The sequence below is a fragment of the Megalobrama amblycephala genome, linkage group LG3 (genome assembly GCF_018812025.1).
Source record: "Megalobrama amblycephala isolate DHTTF-2021 linkage group LG3, ASM1881202v1, whole genome shotgun sequence".
Taxonomy (NCBI): Eukaryota; Metazoa; Chordata; class Actinopteri; order Cypriniformes; family Xenocyprididae; genus Megalobrama; species Megalobrama amblycephala.
The window spans coordinates 42,166,458-42,175,064 of NC_063046.1; the positions used below are offsets into that span (position 1 = coordinate 42,166,458).

Genomic DNA, 8,607 nt, shown 5'->3' on the forward strand with positions numbered 1-8,607 from the left:
AGAGGAAGGAGAAGAGACGAGCCAATCACAACCCAGGAAATGAAGAGTGGAATGAATGTATTAACTTTGAATGAATGGGGCAGATGATGTTGGATGACATTTAATCAGAGCACACAATGAATTCTGGTCCAAGATCCTGGTTTAGAAGTCCTGGAAAAAAAGAAGACAGGAATATTAGCACTAATGCAACAAAATAAAGAGAAAACGTTTGTGCTTTAGCTATATATATTTGATGCTTTATGTATATTATTATTCTTGTGAACTCAGAGAACGATGGGAAATGTAGTTTTTCCTATTTTCCAATTAACCAGCTAAATGAGTCTAATAAATGAAATAATACAGCCAGCATTCACAATTATATCATGATCAATATCCATTCATTTTATGTTCCCAAATTCGAAAGTAGGAAATTAACACCTGAATTAGGTACCGAGTCAATATGACCCATTCTGATGATTTTTGAGGTGTCAGATATGAGTTAATCTATGATGCTTTTCTTGACATTTTGTAACTTTTTCTTATTTAAGGTCATGAACGTGCATACGCAATGTGCATACCCGCTTATTTTATGGTTAAAGGGCATTTTTGATGAAATCTGATGGCTCAGTGAGGCCTGCATTGCCAGCAAGACAGTTAACACTTCCAATGCCCAGAAAGCTACTAAAGACGTATTTAAAACACTTCATGTGACTACAGTGGTTCAACCTTAATGGTATGAAGCGACGAGAATAATTTTTGTACTCCAAAAAAACTAAATAATTACTTTATTCAACAATATCTAGCAATTTCAAAACACTGCTTCATGAAGCTTTGAAGCTTTACAAATCTTTTGTTTCAAATCAGGGGTCCGGAATGTGTATCAAACTGCCAAAGTTACGCCCCCAGTGGTGAACCATTGAAATTTCGAAACACTTATGACGTAACGAAGCCTCCTTTTCTTAAATCAAGTAACTTTGGCAGTTTGATACGCGCTCCGAACCACTGATTCGAAACAAAATATTCTTAACACTTTGAAGCTTCATAAAGCAGTGTTTTGAGATCACCCATCACTAGATATTGTTGAATAAAGTGATTATTTTGTTTTTCTGGCGCACTAAAAGTATTCTCGTCACTTCATAACATTAAGGTTGAACCACTGTAGTCACATGAACTGTTTTAAATACGTCTTTAGTAGCTTTCTGGGCATCTGAATGTGTTAATTGTCTTGCTGGCAATGCAGGTCTCACTAAGCCATCAGATTTCAAAGATATCTTAATTTGTGTTCTCAAGATGAACGAAGGTCTTACAGGTGTGGAACGACATGAGGGTGAGTAATTAATGGCAGAATTTTCATTTTTGGGTGAACTAACCCTTTTTACACATAGCTGCACAGACACAAAATAAAATAATTTTTTTGATCTACTTTGTTATGTCAGTTTTTCAACTGCCTTCAGTAAGTATTCAGTTATGCATTTGGCAGACGCTTTCATGTGAAGAAACTCCCACTGCATTGAAGGCGATCATTTGTAACAGGTCATGCATGTTCAGTTTAATGGCAATCAAACCCATGATCTTGGTGTTGCCCAACTGTTTGAGTTTCAGGAAAGTGCTTTACCACACTTCTATTTAAATGTTTTAAAAATGTAAAAAAAATAAAATAAAATAGAATAAAAAATAGAATACTGTTACCATACAGTTTGTGAAAAAAAAAGGCCGTTGTTAAAAACAGTATTAAAGGTGCCCAAGAACGTTCTTTCACAAGATGTAATATAAGTCTAAGGTGTCTCCTGAATGTGTCTGTGAAGTTTCAGCTCAAAATACCCCATAGATTTTTTTAAATAAATTTTTTTAACTGCCTATTTTGGGGCATCATTAACAATGCACTGATTTACACTCGGTGCCGCCCCCTTAAATCGCGTGCTCCCTGCCACACCAGCTGTCGACTATATTACAGCGCATTTACAAAGTTCACACAGCTAATATAACCCTCAAATGGATCTTTACAAGATGTTTGTCATGCACGCTGTATGCATGCTTCGAATTATGTGAGTATAGTATTTATTTGGATGTTAAAGTTTTATTCTGAGTGAATTTGAGGCTGTCCTCCATGGCTAACGGCTATTGCTACACTGTTGGAGAGATTTATAAAGAATGAAGTTGTGTTTATGCATTATACAGACTGTAAGTGTTTAAAAAATGAAAATAGCGACGGCTCTTGTCTCCGTGAATACAGTAAGAAACGATGGTAACTTTAACCTCATTTAACAGTACATTAGCAACATGCTAACGAAACTTTTAGAAAGACAATTTACAAATATCAGTAAAAATATCATGCTATCATGGATTATGTCAGTTCTTATTGCTCCATCTGCCATTTTTCGCTGTTGTTCTTGCTTACCTAGTCTGATGATTCGGCTGTGTGCAGCTCCAGACGTTAACTGGCTGCCCTTGTCTAATGCCTTTTATAATGTTGGGAACATCATGGGCTGGCATTATGCAAATATTGGGGCGTACACCCCGACTGTTACGTAACAGTCGGTGTTATGCTGAGATTCACCTGTTCTTCGGAGGTTGTTTAAACAAATGAGATTTATATAAGAAGGAGGAAACAATGGGGTTTGACACTCATTGTATGTCTTTTCCATGTACTGAACTCTTGTTATTTAACTATGCCAAGGTAAATTCAATTTTTGAATCAAGGGCACCTTTAAAAAAGTTTGTTGTAATGTGCGAGAAGTATGAATATTATATATTATATTATATATTCTTTAATTGGATTCAATTCACCAAATATCAATTATTTGGTGAACTGAAATCAATTTGGATCTATTTAATCCCCGCTATAACGATTGTACCCAGATTTTGAACCTAAGAAAGTTTCCCACAGGAAAATTTGACTACATGGTGCTTAAATATGATCATTCTGACATGCCTCTGAATGCAGAATAAACAAGCATTCAATTCAAACAAAGCCTGAGATCAGCTGTCACAACGTTCTATAAGCATGAACTCAGGGGGATTGTGCCTAACATTAATCTAAGTCAGCTAAATAGCATGTAAAGAGGGTAATGCAGCCAAACATCCATACATTCACATGGCTGCCTAAATGTTTGGCTTTAACGTTAAGAATAGTGACTCACTGGCATAAACATACTTGACAGTTGGGAATACAGAAAGAAAAAGGGCTGTTAATCCTACATACAGAAAACATGTGAGTCAACAAACTGTCCTATATCTGCTCCACACACTGAACACAACATGATTATGTTCTCCACAAATAATTGAGATGTTTCAAACTACATCTTGAGCTTCAATGGAAGCAAAAACCTCTGAAAGTCTGTTTAAAGTAAGTATGAATGCAATACAGTAAATGAACACCCTCCCATTCCCTCCCATGAGCTCCTCCTCCTCAAACATTCTGCTGCTCTCTGTTCTGATTCACTTTATCCTTGTTTGGTAAACCGTAAACAAATATTAGACCAGTCTTTGACCTGCGTTCGGGTTTAGGGCTGAAGCATTTAAGGTTTAATGTTAATGTTTTTATTTAAATGCTGTCGACCCATCCTACTTGTGTCATTTGTTGTAGTTTATTTAAGTAGTTTAATGGGGACTGCAGATGTGAACACACTAACATGAACACTCCTGCCAGTGTGTTCACAACTGCAGTCCCCATTAATCTCAGTGAATGATGAACTCAATAAACTCATTCAAACAAATGAAAGAAAGTAGAGCAGTGGAAGGGTGTGGTGCATGAGATCCATGGAAAGTTAAAAGACGAGCTGCCAAGAGTGTATTAAACTGCAGGCATGTGTGTGTGTGGATGTTTGCCAGGAGTACAATGCAGCATTCTGAACAGTGACTTCGCATAAACACACTTGAGCTAAAAGACGGGAAACCTTCTTAAATGTTGCCTCAGATCTTCAACAATGCTTTTCTGTAAAGTGAGTTACTTTATTTTCACTCCTTTCTTCCTTTGTTTTGTGAACACCAGTTCTTACTATTTGACTCCTGCTCATCTTATATCAGACACACGACAAATCTCTAGTCATATGCCATTAAACACCATTAAACATCCAGCAGACTAAAAGATATGTATATATACACACATGTATTATGACGACTCATCCAAGAGGTCACAAAAGACCCCACAACAACATCCAAAAGAACAACAAACAGCAAAAAGAACATAAAGGCTTGTCTCAGTTTTGCCAGAAAACATCTTGATGATCCCCAAGATTTTTGGGAAAATACTCTGTGGACTGATGAGACAAAAGTTGAACATTTTGGAAGGTGTGTGTCCCATTACGTCTGGCGTAAAAGTAACACAGCATTTCAGAAAAAGAACATCATACCAACAGTAAAATATGGTGGTGATAGTGTGATGGTCTGGGGCTGTTTTGCTGCTTCAGGTCCTGGAAGACTTGCTGTGATAAATGGAACCATGAATTCTGCTGTCTACCAAAAAATCCTGAAGGACAATGTCCGGCCATCTGTTCGTGACCTCAAGATGAAGTGAACTTGGGTTCTGCAGCAGGACAATGAACCAAAACTCACCAGCAAGTCCACCTCTGAATGGCTGAAGAAAAACAAAATGAAGACTCTGGAGTGGCCTAGTCAAAGTCCTGACCTCAATCCTATTGAGATGCTGTGGCATGACCTTAAAAAGGCGGTTCATGCTCGAAAACTCTCTAATGTGGCTGAATTACAACAAGTCTGCAGAGACGAGTGGGCCAAAATTCCTCCACAGCGCTGTAACAGACTCATTGCAAGTTATCGCAAACGCTTGATTGCATTGGTTGCTGCTAAGGGTGGCCCAACCAGTTATTAGGTTTAGGGGGCAAGCCCTTTTTTTTTACACAGGGCCATGTGGGTTTGGATTTTGTTTTCCCTTCATAATAAAAACCTTCATTTAAAAACTGCATGTTGTGTTTACTTGTGTTATCTTTGATTCATATTTAAATTTGTGTAATGATCTGAAACATTAAAGTGTGACAAACATGCAAAAAAATTAATCAGGAAGGGGGCAAGCACTTTTTTACACCACTGTAGATGAGTCATTGACAAATAAGGTTTTTAAAAGTGTAAAAAAAAGCATAATGGGGATATAATTCATTTTGAAGTTTTATTAAGTGTTAACAATGATATTATGTGGTTTTTATAATCAATTAGCACTGCTTTTGTCATTTTTTACAAGATGGACAAAATTTGTCACCAAAAAAGTCATTCGGTTTAACCAAAATTTCGGTTTTACCGAATGACGATTTTTTCAAACAATGCTAACAGGCTGATATCTAGCTAGCTAGCAAAAGGACAATCAAACATTTTATATTTAGTACAAGTTTTTAAAATATTACAAAATTGTCATGCTTTATAGCAGTTGTACCAAATGACCTGATGTTTTAGGACATGCGTATGAGCAAGTGAAAACATGAATTTTTCAAATAGTTAAGAGAGAGTTAATTACTTTGCTTCACGACCATGTAGTCCTTTGCAGGACCGCATGACTTGATCCAAAATGGTCCCTTTATATTGGTTACGCCGAATGAAATGTTTTTTTCTGGACATTTTTTCTCATAACAAAGCAATGACTTCTACACATAATTTTAGTACTATTTTGCACTATGTTGATATATGATGTTATAAAATCATGCCAGAATAAAAAATATATACATTTCTTTCATTTTTAAGATATTTTAATCACAAATGAAATGGCTGTATTGGCCTTTGGACGGTTAAACCGAATGACCTTTTGACACTTCAAAAACTTTAAAATACCTTTATATGTAGCAAAATATAATTAAAACCTTTTGGATTCAATAAAAGAGATCTAGTTGTACTACTTTGGATGTCATACCTTTGTTTATTATTATTATTATAAAAACAAGTTAAGCAAGTTTATAATTTAAACAACAGATTTTTTTGTATTATAGTAAGGAGAATTGATTGAAATTAATGTCAATGTAAAATATATCGCAAGTAGTTCATAGAAACTACAGTGGTTTCTTTTCATTTGGGAAAAGCAGCACTGGGTATTTATTGACAGTTTTCATGAGCTTCACCCTTACAGTAACCCCATATATCCATCTTCATGAAATATGTTCATGTTTTTATCCATTACTGGTGGTGGAGGTGCTCAAGCCTGATTGAGCAGAAGCTCACAAATATGCTAAAATAAATATTGAATTTGTCTCTCTTGGTGGTGGGAATCTTTTCGTAGCTCTCTGGAAAAGGATGGGTTGATGAGAGATGACAAAGAAAAACAAGTAAAGACACATCATGAAACCTCAGTTTTTGAACAGATGCTGTCGACCAATCAGAGAGGCTGAAGACGTGCACTGACTGAGAAAAAAACGTTTGAGGAAAAACATGTTCCACAAGACCTAAAACCGATACCAGGACCGCTACATATATTATATAATGTGTGTAATTTAATACACTCACGAGCAAAAAAAAAAAAAAAAAATGACCACTTGTCATATTCCACCTCCACCTGTGGCGAAGTAAAAATGTTGAACATTTCCTAACAAGGTCACATGTCAAGTAGATTAGATGATTAGTGAAAAATCAGTTCTTGAAATCAATGTGTTGAATGCAGAATAAATGTGCAGGAATAAAGATCTGAACGACTTTGACAAGGGCTAAATTGTTATGGTCAGAATTTACCAATATTGGCACGAGCCACAAACCGGTGACAGTGTGTTGGGCGCCCAAAGCTCATTGATGCACGAGGGCAATGAAGGTTAGCTCATCTGATCCAAGCCAACAGAAGGTCTACTATGGCACAAGCGATACAAAATTTTAATGATGGTTATAACAATTAACACTTGTGTTCCTTTAAAATATCAACTTATATTTCAAATTTGCTACTCCTAACTCTCTGTACTCTTTTATAATGTTAGAAAACAGCAGACGTTTTTCATTTGCTCAGGTCAACGTTGCCTACAGACAGGATTTTGTCATGTACGTTTGGGCGCGGCTGCACTGTCACTCAAAGAATTCACACAGACAACACCCTGAACAACTACTGCCCTTACAATGACACTGTTTCCTCCGTGGTTTGATTGTTACATGCTATAAAACATCTGCACTCTTCCTAATGTAAATAGTGGCACTGATTCCAACTTTTAACCTTCCTGATATGATCACATGTCAATAGTGGCAGAACTCTACAATACTGACAACACTTCTGTGTGCAGCTCACCTCTCAAGTTACATCCTATTTAAGACCTGTTTTATACAAGAACCTATACAGATTCAATTTTAGGATGGGGTCCCTCGCACAAGGATAATCATAATTAGGGGTTTATGGCATCTAAAAGACTGGAACCTCCTGTCGTAGTAAAGTGTAAGTAGTTCTTCAAGTTTCTCCAATTACATTATTCAATAACAACAAGCACCTGGTACTTCCAAAGAGGCCTGAGAGGGGATTTTAGACAAGAAATAATGGGGCTTTGCTTTCATCACTTCCTGTGCCATTCAAGAAACCCACCCTGACCACAACAGCTGACCATGTATGTGTCATTTAAAAGGCTTTTAATAGCCAGGACATGCATGCATTCAGCCTCAAACAATTCAGATGCTATTATAGAGAAGTGGCATAAATATGATTCCATCTGAATGTAAACAGAAAGTATCAACGCTCTGACACAACTACACACATGCACAACCATTAAACATGTTTATTGAACTATTTACCAGTTTATAACGTCAATGCATGCATGCATGCAAACAATATGAGTTTATAATGGTTTCTAGAGGCGATCTTAAGAAACTGCAAAACAAGGAAATGAAGTACATACACCTTTAGACGTTTTAAAGTCTAAAAAATGATGACTATTGACTGACAAACTATTATTTTATAACAACCTTCACGTAAAGCATGTTTGATGTCAACAACACAAGACTAAAACAATAAAAGTGCAACAAAGTGTCAAAGTCTCACTCGCATGGATGGCGAAAAGACGATGCGTTCAGACTTACCTCGTGTCTTGATTTGCAGTCCACTTCCGAGTATGAGTAATTATTATATAATCCAGAAGTTTTGGTTATTGTTCGATCCTGCAAACATCTGGAGTTCATGTAGTTTTAACGTCTTGCAACTGATTTTGCAGCACAAACGCCCAGCGGATCCGAGGCGCGACGCGTCTCAGAGTTGCGGATGGAGTTGTGACGTAGAATTACGTCGGCCAATCAGAGAGTGCATTTAAGCGTACGGCGCGACGCGACAAAACTAAAACGCTCCCGTTAAGTAAATAGAAGAACAAAACACAAGAAACGTTTATATAAATACAATAAAATGTTTATTTAAACCAAAAAAAACTCAAAATCGCATAGTATAGAAAGATCAGAGTAGACACCATTTTTAAAATGTTTGAAATTAATATACCTTTGCATTTCTATATACTTTTGCATACTGCACGCACAATATCAAAGGCTGGTAATGTATTAAATATGAACAAAGTTTGTTCTGAACACTATTCTCAAACACTGATTCTCAAACACTTTTTTTTTTTTTTTTGATGTTAGAAAGACCATCACCTTCAGGCAGAACCTTTTACAGTCTATGGGCAGAACATGGTAAACGCATCCTATAAAAAAAAATATATATATATATATATATATATATAT

The 8,607-nt window shown here is 36.3% G+C and overlaps 1 protein-coding gene across 1 annotated transcript in view; it reads right to left on the minus strand.

Annotated features, from left to right (window-relative positions):
• capn1 (calpain 1) overlaps positions 1–8,163 on the minus strand; it is a 33,046-nt gene extending 24,883 nt beyond the window's left edge. The window contains exons 1-2 of the mRNA XM_048185502.1: positions 7,960–8,163; positions 66–150 (exon numbers count right to left, since the gene is read on the minus strand). The gene's annotated coding sequence lies outside the window, so the exon portion shown is untranslated. The remainder of the gene's footprint in view (positions 1–65; positions 151–7,959) is intronic.
• Between the last annotated feature and the right edge of the window lie 444 nt (positions 8,164–8,607).